At 40.1% G+C, this 16,235-nt stretch overlaps 1 protein-coding gene across 2 annotated transcripts in view; it reads right to left on the bottom strand.

The window, feature by feature from the left end:
• The window catches only part of c7h2orf76 (chromosome 7 C2orf76 homolog), a 65,184-nt gene that overhangs the window by 31,492 nt on the left and 17,457 nt on the right, over window positions 1-16,235 (bottom strand). For both annotated transcript variants that reach the window (XM_048598856.1, XM_048598858.1), the window contains exon 3: window positions 14,709-14,817. The gene's annotated coding sequence lies outside the window, so the exon portion shown is untranslated. The remainder of the gene's footprint in view (window positions 1-14,708; window positions 14,818-16,235) is intronic.

Raw genomic sequence — 16,235 nt, 5'->3', positions numbered from 1 at the left:
AGCAGGTCTGGCAGCATCTGTGAAGGAGAAAACAGAGATAACGTTTTAAAGGTGACCCTTCCGCACCAGACCCGAAACTTTAACTCTGTTTTCTCCTTCACAGCTGCTGCCAGACCTGCTGAGCTTTTCCAGCAACTTTGTTTTTGTTCTTGGTTTACAGCATCCGCAGTTCTTTTGGTTTATATGTTGGCCAGGGAACAGGGTGGTGCTTTAAAGTGGCAGGCAACGGGTAGTTCAGGGTCTTTTTTTGCTCACCAGTTGATGCCTCAGTTTTAGGTATGCCTGGTGCTGCTCCTGATATGCTCTCCCGCACTATTCATTGATCCCTGACTTAATGGTAATGGTGTTGTGGAGGAAAATGCCAGGTTGCAGATTGATGAAGTATTCAGACACAATGTCTTAAATTGCTAGATCCATTTGAAGCCTAGTCCATATAGCACAGTGATAGTGCCATACAATACAATGTTGTGTACTCTCGATGTGAAACTGGGTCTTTCATCTTCACAAGGACTGTGGGGTGGTGATTACCCTTGCCACTATTCCCATGGCAGATACATCTGCAGCAGGCAAACTGGTGAAGATAAGGTCAGGTATCTTTTTTCCTCTTCTCGGTTCCCTCACCACCTACTGCAGAAAAGCAACTAGGTCATTTAGGACTCGACCGGCTCAGTCAGTAGTGTGGCAAGCCCCTCTTGGTAATGGACCCGCCCAGAGTACATTCTGCATCCTTTTACCCCCACTGCTTCCTTCAAGTGATCTTCAACATGAAGTAGTACATTCATTAGGCGGGGTGGGGTGGAAGAATGTATATGATAACTAGTCGAAGGTTTCCTTGCCTGTGATTAACCTGATTCCATGAGACTTTGTGGGGACCAGAGTCAGTGCTGAGGCGTTTGTTCTTGACTGTTTACTACTGTGCTGCCATCTCTGGTGGGACATGACATACCCAAGAACAGTGACGGTGATGTCTGGGCACTTTGAACATTGCAAATCTATTCCATTAGTCACAGATAGTGAAGTTGATCTGCAGAGGTGAAGCAGTGAGCCACTTCACTGACTGCTCCTGTGTGGGGAGGAAGGAGGAAACTTGGGTAACAGCAAGTGAATGGGACTGTCTCCACTCCTCCCTTTTTCTCACTCCATTTTTCCCCCTCCACAGCAGTGAAGCAATGTGACCTGTAGTACAGAATCAAGCTTTCTCTATTACGCAGAGCAGGTATTTGAAATATATAAAACAAAACCTGAAAGATTTCATTGCAATCTGGGTTGTAATTGTTGCATAAATGAGGAGGAAAATAGAAGAGATTGGAAACAGGCGAAGCACCAGGGTCCATAATTTCTTTCTCTTGTCCTGGTCCCAATAAGTAGAATATAAATTTTGTTATGACCGAGGTTGGAGAGTGCACAGTCTAACTTTAGTCTCTCCATTTCAAGTCAAAATATAAAAGTAAATGTTTTATCCAGTTACTGATATGGCCAATTTTGTGCTTATCTATATTAAATTTAGAAATTTAAAGTCCATGAACCATGTTTCTTCAATAAACAACAAAATTATTGATTTATTGTGAAACTGAGACTTAGTTGACAAGGATGTAAAGCTAATTATCATGTTTTGACATACAAAAGCGTAAATATCTACCCTTCTAAATATCCAAAAGCATGCAGATACATGCCAGTAAAGGAAACAAAAAAAAACTGATTTCTCTCTATAGAGATTGACTTTGGGTGGAGCAAAAAAATACTTCCTGCCAATAACTGAATTCTGAAGAATTCATTTCTGAAGAAGGGTCTAGGCCTGAAACGTCAGCTTTCCTGCTCCTCTGCTGCTTGGCCTGCTGTGTTCATCCAGCTCTACACCTTGTTATCTCTTGCCAATAACTGTTCATTTTTGAAAGCATAAAAGGATAACGTGTGAGATGTTCGGATGGCTTTTAGAAATACTGAGACAAACTCTGTCAAAGGTTTCTCTTGAAAGCAACTTGATCAGTGTTCTGGGTACCACACTGGATGCATGACATGAGATTTTTGTATCAGTAAGAGGAGCACTGAACTGGGAAGCTTTCTTTCAGCAGGCTGTTCACCAATTCCGACTGCATCTGAAACTCTTCCAGCTGAAACTAGGTTTCTGGCAGTTGGAATACATCATAACCTCAAGCAATCAAGTCCAGCAGTTAGCTGAAAGTATGCGGTTTCCAAGAAAAGCCTCGTTAGAAATAAAATGTTCCCACGTCCTAAAGGAACTTTCAATGACTCTTGTAACAAAGCAATTCACAAAACTTGAAATAAATCTATTTTTCCCAGGCTTCAAAATTCAATTTCTCAAAAATTATTAGATAGGAAGCCATCCTGATTATCTGCAGACAAGTCTAGGAGACACTTCTTGAAGCACAGATTTTAGAAAAAAAAATAAGCTGATTGGATGAAATTAAGTGGGACAGGAGTAGTATTGAGTATAAATAGCAAGAATGAAATGGGCTAAATAGTCTGTTTCTATGCTGTAAATATTGTAATTTTTTTTAATGTATCCACGCAGGTAAAATATTGTATAAATTCAGCATCAAAGTGTGTATCTTGATTACTAAACTAAATCTCTCCACTCTGAAGGCTGAACTTTTTTTCATACCTACCAGCAGAGTCTTTAAAATGGGAGACAACACAGTGTGGAGCTGGAGGAACACAGCAGGGCAGGCAGCATCAGAGGAGCAGAAAAGTGGACGTTTCGGGTCAGGATCCTTCATTTCTGAAGAAGGTCCCTAAGCAAAACGTCAACTTTCTTGCTCCTCTGATGCTGCCCGCCCTGCTGCGTTCCTCCATCTCCACACTGTTGTCTCTGAATCCAGTATTGGCAGTTCTAACTATCTGTTTAAAACGGGATGCTTGTTCAACAGTTTGCCTTTCTAAAGTTCCTTCTTATTTATGTGGCAGGAAATTTTGTTGTTGTTGTTGTTGTTGTCCTCTGGGGAAGAAAAAAGTTGTTTCTGGTTTTTAAATACATTCCAAACCCCATAAAGTGCTAGTCCCTGCAAAACAAAAGTAGAGTTCTTTGATTTGTAACTTAGCCCTTGTTTTCTTCTCCAACTCCAGCCCCAATTGAGGTTAAGAAGTCTGTTCAATTTTTGTCAAACCTGCAGTTATTTTCCTTTTTGTTCATTTGTCTTGGTTTAGTTTATCACTGTGGTGATGGCAAAAGAAGGAAAAGACTTGCATTTTATATCTACTCCAATGTGTTTCTAGCCAATAATTTGCTTCTGAAGTATAGTTACTGTTGTAATGCCGGAGTGGATCAAACAGGAAGTTTTGCAACTTTGTTGGAATTGGATGGACACAGTTACTAAAAGTAATGGAGATGTTTTATCTGTATATTGTCTAAATGGTTCTTGTGAGAACCTGAAAGGAATCAAAATTAACTAGAAAAGCTTCCAACTTCCAGTGCAGAAAATAGCAGTTATCTTTCCCTCCAAGTAAATGCTCAGAAATCATTCTAGTCCACATGTGGAGCTAGAACTAGAGTAAAATCCCATGTGGGTCAAGCTCTTAAAGCGGTGACCTCTGCAAATGCATTTATTAGCTAACTTACATTCTCATTGGATAGCAGATAGCAGCAATCTTTGTTTTTTTTACTTCCATATTTAAAACAGATCCTATAAATTTACAGATAGGTATAAAACAACAGAGGCAAAGTAGCATATCACTTACAGAAATGATATATATCAGTACTGTAATTGCACTGAATAATTGTTATAGTACTGTCCTTGTTTAAAGGCTGTCACTTGTGACTGAGCATTATAGCAGCTGTTTCAAAAACCTATGATTCACATGTTGTGCAGGTGCAGGTTTATGGCCCATTACCTAAATGAAACACAACATGAAACATTGTTTTATTCTACGTATGTGAGACACTCCTTGTAGAACCCCCAGAGTATTCAAATTATCTATGGAACATTGCATGTTGTTTACTGTTAACTACATCATGCACACGAATTGTCTTTTAATTTTCACTTCTGGGACATGTCCATCAGTTAGTAATGAAGTAGCCAACCAGTCTAGAATAAATTATTTATTCAGTTTATTAGATCTGTGCAGGAAATAGAATAAACACAGGACATTATTCATTGTTCTATGCAGTCTCTGTGGTTTGAAGTTGCCTCATTATCTGTCGTTTGTAATTCATTCTTGGAGTTCTTCCATTTTCACTTTTTGGTAGTCGGCATCAATTGCATTTCAGGATGCTACAAAACGTTGGAAGAACCGCGTGTCCTATTGACACGGCTCATCTCGTGGGAAATCCCATGTGGTATGTTTTAAGCTTGGAGTTGAAAGCCAACAAGCTATAGAAAGGCAGAACTGAGATCCAGCGAAGACTACAGAAAAGTGGGAAAACCCAAGCAAAGGACCTAAAACTGATAACTTACCAGGAAAGGGCAAAGAAAATAACACATATACACGGCTTTAAAAAAAGAAAAATGGGCTAAACAAGTGGATTGGGAACTGGATTTGTAAAACTGCTTTCCATTCATTTCTACTTTTATGTCTTGTTACCAAGTTATTTTCTATATATAAAGATTTTCTGCGTGAGGGTAGCCATCATGTAATTAAAAGTAAGGATGTACGATGCTTTGCACATTCCTGGAATTACTGTTATTGAATTTAAAACAAAAACGGTATCATTGTGGTTACCCTAGTGGTTTGGTAATCCAGTCCAATTATGTGGTGACATATTCAAATCCCACTGCAGCAGCTGGAGAATTTGAATTGACAAAATTAAAGAAAAATCTGAAATAAATAGATCAGTATAATGGTGACAGTGAAATAAATGGATTGTGATAAAAACGATCACCAGTGCCTCCTTTTACGAGGTGCTGTCCGCTGCTAATATCTGTTCTGTCCTTTATGTGACTCCAAATTTACAACAGTGTGATTAAAGAACATGTGAATCATAGATTTTAGAAGCAACTACGAAAATGCTCATACAGTGACAGTCTGCTCCTGGATCTCTTTTGAATCCATCTGTCTTACCCCAGCAGTAGGGCCAAACACGGTGGACGCTGGTCTTAGCCTGAAGACCAGAACTTTATCTCAACAAGGATTATGGGATGGTATTTCCAACCACTACCATCAGAGACCGATGCACCTACGATGGGTAGATCGGCACGGGTGCAGTCAGATAGATTTCTCCCCTCATTTCTTTCACCAGCTGCAAGAGGCCATAGCTAGCAGTTACGTTCCACAAGACTCAGTCACTAGAGGAAGGCAATGACCTATTGGTATTATTCCTTGTATTGCTAATATAAAGACCCAGGTAATGTTCTGTGGACCCAGGTTCGGATCCCACCATGGCTGATGGTGGAATTTGAATTCAATAAAAATTTGGAATTAAGAGTTTGATGATGACCATGCACCATTGTCGATTATCGGAAAAACTCATCTGGTTCACGAATGTCCTTTAGCGAAGGAAACTTCCATCCTTAACTGGTCTGGGCTACATGTGACTCCAGACCCAGCAATGTGGTTGACTCTTAACTGCCCTCTGGGCAATTAAGGATGGGCAATAAATGCTGGCCTAGCCAGCGACGCCCTCATCCTGTGGATAAATAATGAATAATAATTCCGTGAAAGCCGTGATACTGTTGGTGATGAGCATTGAAATCCCCCACCCAGTGCACGTTTTGTACCCTTGCTACCCTCAGTCCTCCTGCCAAGTGATGGAGTGGTACTGATTCATCAGCTGAAGGAGGGCCATAGGTTGTAGTGAACAGTAAGTTTCCTCATCCCTGTTTGCCTAATGCTGTTAGACATCTGCAGTCGATGTCAAGTACTCCAGGCACCAATGTGCAACTTCCTCATATGTGTCCTGCGGTAGGACAGGATGTATTATGGGATAGCAATTGAAGGTGTCTGGGACACTGGGTGAATTATAAGGAAGAAATAACTGTTGATACTGGAAGTCTGAGACAAAAGCAAATAGCTGAAGAAACTCAGCAGGCCTGGCAGCATCTGGAGAGAAAGCAAAGTCAACATTTCAGGTCCAGTGCCCCTTCTTCTGAACTGCTAATGGAGGTAGGTAGGTGGGTGGAGGAGGGATGCTAGTGCAGACTCCTTGTGTATATTTAAGGCTGAGATAGACCAATACTCTTCAGTCGGAGAATTAAGGGTTATAGGGAAAACACAAGAAAGTGGATGTGAGGAATGTCAGATCAGCATCATCCTCTTGAATGATGCAGCAGGCTTGAGGGACTGAATGGCCTACTTCTGTTCCTATTTCTTACGGTTTTATGGGAGTCACCATATATAGGAAGTTAAATGTCATAGATTTTGTTTTTGGCCACAAATTTATTATTTATTGTCACATTCATCGAGAAAGATACAGTAAGAAGTATTTTGTCACCACAATCTAGCGCCATTTTTAGTTACAAAAAGAATAAAGAAATTACATAAATAGAGTTCATCTTCTGTACAAGGGGTCTTCAAACTCAACTCTAGGGCTTCTGCAAATGTTCCAGGCCTCAAGGAGTCCCCGCTATGGCTACAGAAATGACAACCCCGCCAAGTGTCCACACTTCAAGCATACCACAATCGAGAGTCCCTACCTCCAGGCATCACCACTACTGCAGCCAATGAACTACTGAGCCCACGGGTCTGGGCCTATCACAGCCAGAAGATTTGATGTCTCTTAAAGTTCCCTGAACGAAAGCAAGTGAATTAAATGTACTTAGCTACAAGGCCTTGTTGGCTTAATGACAGGAAAGGAGCGTGGCAGCTTTAAGAGAGTCAAAACTGTGTACTATTTCTAAAATGCAGTGACTGGTTGCACTCCTGGGTTATAGCTGTATTGCTGCCATTGTTGCTCCTGTCCCTTTTACTATTCACAGGACTGGGAGTTCACTCTATGGTGTCATCTTTGTTCTTGGCAGCTGTATGTCCATCACTTTGCAGAGACGTGACACTGCAAATCTGTGTCTCTGCATAAACACTGCAACCTTCTGGAGATTAGACTTAGAATGAAAAGGTCCATCAATTAGGCTTGTTTAATAAACACAAACTCATTGACATAAGGGTCATACAGCACAGAAATAGACCCTTCAGTCCAACTCATCCATGCCAACCAAGTTTCCCAAATTACCATAAAAATACAGTGTGGTCATGAGACTCAGTCAAAGGTTGTGTTCTCTGGAAAATAATCCACCTCTGGACTTCTCAAGTCCTGTCCAACTGCTACAAATCACCAGTTAGGTATGTGATGGAATACTCTGATCTTGCCTGGATGGGTGCAGTTCCAAAATCACTCAACAAGCTCGACACTACTCAGGTCAAAGTACACTACTTACTTGCTGATCCATCCAACTCATTAAACAATCACTCTCTAGCCACTGGCTCACTATGGCTGCAGAGTCTACCATTTATGTTTAGTCAACTCACCAAAGTTTAGGCAATAGCAGCTCTCAAACCCACAACTTCTATTAACCAGAAAGACAAGGACATGGCTGTCTCTTGATTCGAAGATGACATCTTCTCAAGATTCTGAGTTTCTGGCATCCAACAGAATTGGTTGATTCCCAAATTGTATATCTATTGGACGTGGGAGTGGATATTCCATGAGGTAGTGGAACCTAGAATGCAGGATTTGCATGCCTTTCTTTCCTTCTCTGCCATCATCATTGAGGTGAATGGAGTGAAAACAGGATGCAACTTGATTGACAAGTTTTAGGCATTTTGAACAATTGGTAACAAGGTCCTCCCAGTCAAAAATGTACTGCTGCACTTCAAGGAAAGCTTCAAAGTGTCTTTGACGCATTTTCTTCATCATCCCCTAGGGTGCGAGCCATTTGATAGTTGGGAAACAGCACCTGGTGGAAAAAATGCTTGTTGGCCATTCAGGCATAATCTCCATACCTTGTTGATTTTGCAGAGTATTGCCCTTAATTCTTGTAAAGGTGACTTCGAAAAACACGCTAGCATTTGTTCAACAGTTCAACATGCATTGAATGTACAGAATCCAGCAAAGACATTGTTGATGGAATTTCTCTAATGTTCTTTGGCATGTAAGAGCAGAAGTATGACACCCTGCTGCTTGAGCCAGCTCCACCATCCTAGATCATGACTCATAATCTACCACAATGCTGTATTCTTGCACTGCTCCAATAATGCCATTTGTAAAATCCTTTTGCAATAAAGGCTAACATACTGAGCTCTGAGGAAGGGTCACCAGACTCGAAACATTAACTCTGTTTTTTACTTCACAGATGCTGCCAGACCTGCTGAGCTTTTCCAGCAAATTTGTTTGTGTTCAAGATTTACAGCATCCGTAGTTCTTTCGGTTTTTAAAGGCTAACATACTGTTTGCCTTCTGAATGTGTTGCTGATACACAGTCTGGATCTCCCTTTCAGTACAGAAGTGTGGAGACGACAATTACTTTGTACACTAGGACTTTTGTTGGCTTGCAGAGGTCTTTGTTGTTGAGTACTCACTACCATAGATTGTACAAGTCTGAGCTAGCACCGTATGTTATATTCCCTTGTCATTAGACTCAAAACAGCAGTTTCAACCCTTTAAACATCATAATGACGCTGCATGTCTCAGACTGAGCCACGATTTCTAACTTAATTCTGGATGGTGGGCTTTGCAAGCCTCAGGAAAGCCATCCTTACAGAAAAACAAGGACTGCTAGATCTGAAGGTAAGGAATTTTCCAATAACCCACTGGATGCAGCCTACTTAGCATGTAATCCCCTCTTTCTCCCAAAATGCTGCCAGATCTACTGTATTTCTCCAGCTCTTTCTGTTTTATTTCAGCCTTAGTGTTTACTGATTGAAATGCTTTGGGCAGGTGGATCAGGCATACGGGAACACCATCACATCTAAATGCCTCTCCAAAGTCCTGTTCCACACTGACTTGGAAATATATTACTGTTTTTCATTGCCACTAGGTCAAAGTCCTGGAACTCACTACTAAACAGTGAGTTACCCAACACTGACTCTAGCAATTCAAGATGGACTCCACCAACTTCTCGACAACAAGGGATGGCCAATAAATTCTGACCTTTTTGTTGATGTCCACATCCCATACATGAGTGAAATAGCATAATTGATCAGGAAATGGTTTTATGGTCAGTGATGGTGAGAGCAGGAGGAAGCTTGAAAGGATACATTTGGCAAATCACACAGAAGGAATTACATGCCACGTGGGCTGCATTCAGTAGATTATTGGAAAACCCCTTACCTTCAAGACCTAGCAGTCCTTGTTGTTCTGTAAGGATGGCTTTTCTGAGGCTTGCAAAGCCCACCATCCAGAGTTAAATTAGAAATGGTGGTTTAGTCTGATATACACAGCACAATTATGATATTTAAATGATTGAAACTGCTTTTTTGAGTAAATTGATCACCTTCTATATCCTGCTTCTGGTAAAACCAGAAGTGCAAAGGCTAGAAGTAGTTTGGTGTCAGGATTCAGATTATTAGCATTTTAAAATCAGACCCTATCTTAATTCATCAAATTTTTTAAGGTTTAAATTCCATCCACCGTGTCATTAAGCCAGTATTTTTACTTCACATGAAGTATATTTTTCTCAAAAAATGTTGTTTTTCTAAAAAATACTGCACAACACATATTTAAGAGATTTTATGTATGTTATATGTGCTGATCACCTGCCATTGATCCTGAAGCAGGAAATTACATTTTCAAATAAAATTGCATTTTGTGCCCTTAATAGCTTTGCATGATTTATGTACATACTTTTTAAAAATAGACAACTAAAGCAGTAAGAAAATGTGCAAGCAATTTCACTTAATTTTTGAATGGGTTAAAAAATTTTGAAACCAAAATAGCTTTGAATGAGGTCAGAATAACAAGGTGTAAATATTTAGTCTGCTAAAGTTTTCACTGATAATTAACCAGTTTGCTATTCACTGTTGACTCGACAATTCTTTGTGTATTCATTTTCATTTAATGTAAACATAGATTCAAAAATTTAATGTATACTGTTAAAATTGCAGCAGGCACATATTTTATGTTGGTGATTTGTGATCTGTCATAAATGATATATTTCCTACAGTGTGATATCATGAAGCATTTCTAAGTGTTGGCCAGTGAGTGAATATTTTTGTGTCTGTAAATGAGAATTAGAATGTACTTACAAGTGAGAACTATCGGTGCTGCCAAGCATCTGTGCAAACTGAGATTTTTAAAAAATGCATTCAAAGGTTATGAGCCCAATAGGATCAATCTTGTAAATCTGCTCATTTTTGACATTGTTTAAAAATAGATTGATTTAGTGTTTATGTGCTTTGTAGGCCTACTTCGAAAGGTCACGTCAAATACTTGAAGTCATCAGATTGGTTCCGGTCTGCATATGGAAACCTACTCACTCTGATCTGAACTGAAAATGGCATGTTCATTGCCAAACAGATTGGAAACTATCTATAAATTAATAGAAAAAAGACCACAACAAATCAATTTAGTAACATATAAAATACTGTCCTTAGCATCCATTACCTCACTGGTAATATGATCATAGATGCAGTATTCAATAAATTACACTTCTAGTTAACCCCAGTATGAGGACTAGAGCCTCAAAGGTACTTGTGGGAAAGGTGTAGCAATTTCCATAAACAAGACATAATTTAAACACTTTACTCATTCCAGCACACCCTTCCAGACTTATGACTTATCAAGTACTGCTTAACTTTAAGTACCGCATGACATGTACAATTTTCAGTCTGACTAAAGCATTTTTCACACAACCCAATTACACAGAAACCTGCTTGATATGTCAGAATTTTAATAACGTACATCAACAAGATCACACCACTGACACAATGGCTTTATGTTCCCTGTTGCAGTCCTGTCATGCCATTTTCATTTTGAATTCATGCTCTGTGTTCTGCTAGACGACACAATGGGGACATATAACCAACAACTTTGCTATTTTGACCAGTGTAAATGTACCTTCAACTGCACATATAACCAAATAAACTGGATTTTCTCATTTCACAACAGGAACTGCACAATTTAATACTTTTATTTTTGCAAATCAATTCTAGAATTCTAGAATTCAGTGGGGAGGCGATGGCCTAGTGGTATTATCGCTGGACTGTTAATCCAGAGACCCAGACAATGTTCTGGGGACCCTGGTTTGAATCTTGCCATAGCAGATGGTGGAATTTGAATTCAATAAATATCTGGAATTAAGAGTCTAATGATGACCATGAATCCATTGTCAATTGTTTGAAAAACCCATCTGGTTCACTAATGTCCTTTAGGGAAGGAAACTGCCATCCTTACCTGGTCTGGCCTACATGTGACTCCACAGCCACAGCAATTTGGTTGACTCTGAACTGCCCTCTGGGCAATTAGGGATGGGCAATAAATGCTACCTGGCCAGTGACGCCCTCATTCCTTGAATTAATAAAAAAAAACAAATATTTCTTCTAACATAAAAATCTTAAATTTAGTGTTGTATTAGCAGAATAAATACAAGTTTCAATAAAATGTATTGATGAGGTCAAGTTAAACATTCAAGTGTTATCACAGATTTACAAATATATCCAATTACAGCAGATTTATTCTAGTACCACCAGCTTAGAAAAAGGGAATAATACATTTTTCTTTCTGATGCTGTACATTACTGGGCCATTTCGCAACTATTTCCATATGTTTTCTGCTAATTTGTATCAGATCTATGTAAGTTACCAAGACCTGTTCATGTTTTTTTGTTCAATGAACTAACAAAATTGAAGCAATGGGAATCATTGGTTGGACTCAAATCTAGCGCAAATGATGATGGTTGTGCTTGATGGAGGCCAATACTCTCAGTTCCAGAACTTTGCTCCAGAGGTTCCTAGTGACAGGGTCCTAGGCCCAACCAATTTTAACTGCTTCATCAATGATCTGCCCTCCATTTGAAGTCTGAATGTTTGTTCATGATTGTACAAAGTTGGGTTCCATTCACAACTCCTTACATAATTAAATATCCCATTCCCACATGCAGCAAGAACTGCACATTGTTTAGCCTTGAGCAGTTAAGTGACAAGTCATGTTAATTCCTTCACTGCTGCTGGGCCAAAAGCATGGATCTCCCATCATCAAAAGGACTGTTTGTGAGCTTACAGATAATGAACTGCAGTAGCTTTTGAAAGCTGTTCATCACTACCTTATCGAGGGAAATTAAGCATCGGCAACAAATTCTGGCCTTGCTGGTGACTCTTACATCCCATGAAAGAAAATTACATAATGTCACGCAGGAAAAATTCTAACTCCCTCCACCTCAACATTTAATTACATTACCTTTGCTGAATCTGTCACCATCAAGATGCTGGTGTCACACAATATCCAAACTCTTAACAGGATATGTCACACACATATTGAGACTACAAGAGTAGTTCAGAGGCTTGGTATTCCACACTTAGTGAATCTTGAAGATGGTGATGTTCCCATATATCTGCCGCTATTGTCCTTCTAGATGGAAATGATCATGGGTTTGGGAGGTGCTATCTCAGGATCTTTGGTGAATTCTTTTCCTATTCATTTTTGGGACGTGGCCATCACTGGCATTCTTACCCACAATGCCCTCAGGGAGGAAGTTCCAGGATTTTGACCCAGCGACAGTGAAGGAACAGCAATATATTTCCAAGTCAGGATAGTGAGTGACTTGGAGGGGAGCTTGAAGGTGATGGTGTTCCCATATGGCTGCAAGCGGGGATTATTCCATCACACTCCTGACTTGTGCCTTGTAGATAGTGGACAGGCTTTGAGGAGTCAGGAGGTGAGTTACTTGCCACAGTGAATCCTCCACTATCAACATTCTGGGATTTACTGTTGATTCGAAGCTGAGCTGGCGTAGCCATATAAATACTCTGGCTACAAGAGCAGGTCAGAGACTAGGAATCCTACAGCAAATGAATGGCTTCAGATTCCCAAAAACCTGGCCACTATCTCCAAGGTACAATTCAGGATTGTGATGGAATACTCCCCACTTACCTAGATGATTGCAGATTCAATAACACTGAAGACGCTTGATACCATCCAGGATAAATCAGTCCACTTAATTGGCATCACAGTCTCAAATTTCCATCTCTAGAAATGCACAATCACAACAACATGCACCATCTATAAGATGTGCTATAGAAAATTCACCAGCTTCTTTAGGCAGCACCTACCAAATCCCTGACCCCTACCATCTAGAAGGCCGAGGGGAGTAGATGCACAGGAACACCACCACCTGTGAGTTCTCATCAAAACCACTCACCATCCTGACTTGAAAATATATCACTGTTCCCTTAATGTTGCTGGATCAAAATCCTTGAACTCCCTGACTAACAGCATTGTGCGTGAGTCCGTACACCAAATGAAATGCAACGGTTCAGAATGCAATTCACAACCATCTTCTCAAGGGCAACTAGAGGTAGCGATAAATGCTGGCCCAGCCAGTGACACCCACATTCTCTGCACGAGTAAATACAAAATTTCAGCAAGATGGCAGCAGATAAGTCACTCCATGCGGAGCTCCATTCTGCTCCCCAGTTCCCTTTCAGTTTCTTTTTCTCTTCTCTTCTCTCTCCTCTCTGCTGTAATTCTATTCCTGCCCCTCAAACCCCGTCCTTTTACCAACCTACCTAAGGAGTCGGAAAAGAGTCGGTCACCACCGGGAAAAGCATGGCGGGAGGTGAATGCGCGGACTGTGTCCTGCAGCAACGGCGGATCAAACATGGGCTGGAGCGACGGTGTTGGATCATGAGGGGGTAGCAGTCTGCGGTGAGAGCAAGGCCGGTGAGGGGGCAGTGGGTGGTGAGAGCAGGGCCGGTGAGGGGGTAGCAGTCAGAAGTGAGAGCGGGGCCAGTGAGGGGGCAGTGGGTGGTGACAGCGGGGCCGGTGAGGGGGCAGTGGGTGGTGAGAGCGGGGCCGGTGAGGGGGCAGTGGGTGGTGAGAGTGGGGCCGGTGAGGGGGCAGTGGATGGTGAGAGTGGGGCCGGTGAGGGGGCAGTGGGCAGTGAGAGCGGGGCCGGTGAGGGGGCAGCAGTGGGCGGTGAGAGCGGGGCCGGTGAGGGGGCAGCAGTGGGCGGTGAGAGCGGGTCCGGTGAGGGGGCAGCAGTGGGCGGTGAGTGCGGGGCCGGTGAGGGGGCAGCAGTGGCGAGAGTGGGCCTTTTGCATGGCAGCAGCAGCCTCCTGGGTGCCTAGCGACTGTAGCGGCGCATGCACCATTATGGAGATGGGATTTGGGACTCTGAGTTCTGGAGTTTGCTTTTTCTCTTGCTTACTTTTTGGCTCCGTTAAATCTTTTAATGCTGGTTTTTGTAACCAAGTGGGCGGATCTGAATGGTGACTTTGTGCACTTTTCGCTGTACTTATGTATTCCTATACTTATTATATGTGACAAATAAATAAATCTAACATTAAGGATGGCTAATAATTGCTGACCATGTGTATTAATAAATAAGAAAAATGAGAAAATACACAACTACTTTCTTTTCTAAATTAAAAAAAAATTACTGGCTTGATTTCAACAGATTAAATGAATGCAAATCAAAATGTACATTTCTACTGTGGATAAGTTTATACAACCATTTTCTTAGAAATCGTAAACTGGCCAACTATAATGTATCAAAAGTAATGCAAAGAAAGGTATGGCTAATAAAACTTTTTTTTTAAATCCATCTGTTAAATGTACAAAATTTGTACAAATGCTTCCATAAAATGTTAAGAAAATACCTACTTACCCATGAGAAAAGGAAGTTCCTGGTCTAAAATAATTGTCTTCTCCCAATTTAAAGAACAATTCCTCAGGCAGTCATCTTGATTGACTGCACTTGTCAATCACCAAAAACTCTGTGGACCCAGCAATGCACATTTTATAGTTGTTTAATAACTTCAAATCTACAGCAGTAAATGTCATGATCTTACTATTATAAGATTAGTGCCAGTGGGATTGTGAGCTGCTATAGAACAAAAGATCTAGGGAGATGGATTAAAACAGTATGATTATCGGATAACTGTTTAAATCACAAACAAAAGATTTTGGTGGATGGGAGAGATGCATAATTATATATATATAAATATATATATATATTATTTATATATATTATTTTTATATATGTACTATGTATATATATTATATATATAGTACATATAAATTATACACCATAATATGTAATCTAAACATCTGTGGTAGGTATGAATTTGTGGAAAAGGTCTTTCCATGAAAACCATGTCTTTTATTTGACTGCAATAAAATATGTTCTGCTTTGAAATGACAAGAAACAATTAATATTTATATAAAGATAATCTCTTTCTGCCACCACCATGCCACATAGATAAATCTGCAAAGCAGATTCCTACAGCTGCTAAAATGATTGATACAAGCTTATTTTTACTAATACAACCTGTTTTCTGTGTTTTAATATTAAATGTTCACAAGATGACAAGATTACTACCAATAAATAAGCTAATTTGGCTAATCTTCATTTATTCATTGGAAAGATCATACAATCTCCCACCCCTAATCTTGCATCCAATTGGTTCATAAATGACATGATGATATTTAATTCTGCTAATCGATCTGGCATTCCATTCTGTATTGATGAGAATGTTCAGTGTCAAATTTACATTTTTTAATAGTTTGACTCCAAGGTGACTTGTCCTATTTTGTCAAGTTAATGTAAAATACTAGTGTAGACTTCTGTATCCTGATCCTTAATTATCATGTACAAAAATAAGGTCACATCAGTCACCAAATTTTCAAATGGAAAAGCCCAAATGTTCCAATTTTTCCTCTTAGCTATTAGCATTGCTGCTTTTATCTGTGCAGACCCAAATGTATTTTTCTTTTCTCTATGACCAGAACTGGGCACAATTCTCAAGGTATTCTGAGCACATACAGACTGACTACTTCTGAATTATGGAGCTAAAATTTCTCTGGTGACATAATAGAGACAGATTTGCCATTGTTTCGAAGCAGAGTCATCCTGGATTTGAAACTCTATTTCTCTTTCCACGGATCCTGCCAGACCTTCTAATTTCCGCGTTTGTTTAGCATTTATATAGATTGGAGACAGACCATTACACCATTAATTTAGCATGTTTTGTTCCTTTTTGCACTCAAGCAATAGATGCAAGATGTACTAATATGATTCTATGTTCTACAGTTCTGATTAGGTAGGTCAATGTTGTATTGGATGGTATCATTCCAGTCATTGAATGCCATTGCCAATAGTGAGAGTGTTGGAAGAATACCATTGCCAATAGTG

Source organism: Rhincodon typus, chromosome 7, assembly GCF_021869965.1.
Source record: "Rhincodon typus isolate 14 chromosome 7, sRhiTyp1.1, whole genome shotgun sequence".
Lineage (NCBI taxonomy): Eukaryota > Metazoa > Chordata > Chondrichthyes > Orectolobiformes > Rhincodontidae > Rhincodon > Rhincodon typus.
Note: the sequence above shows the minus strand (reverse complement) of the source record. Positions and strands in the feature narration are given on the sequence as shown.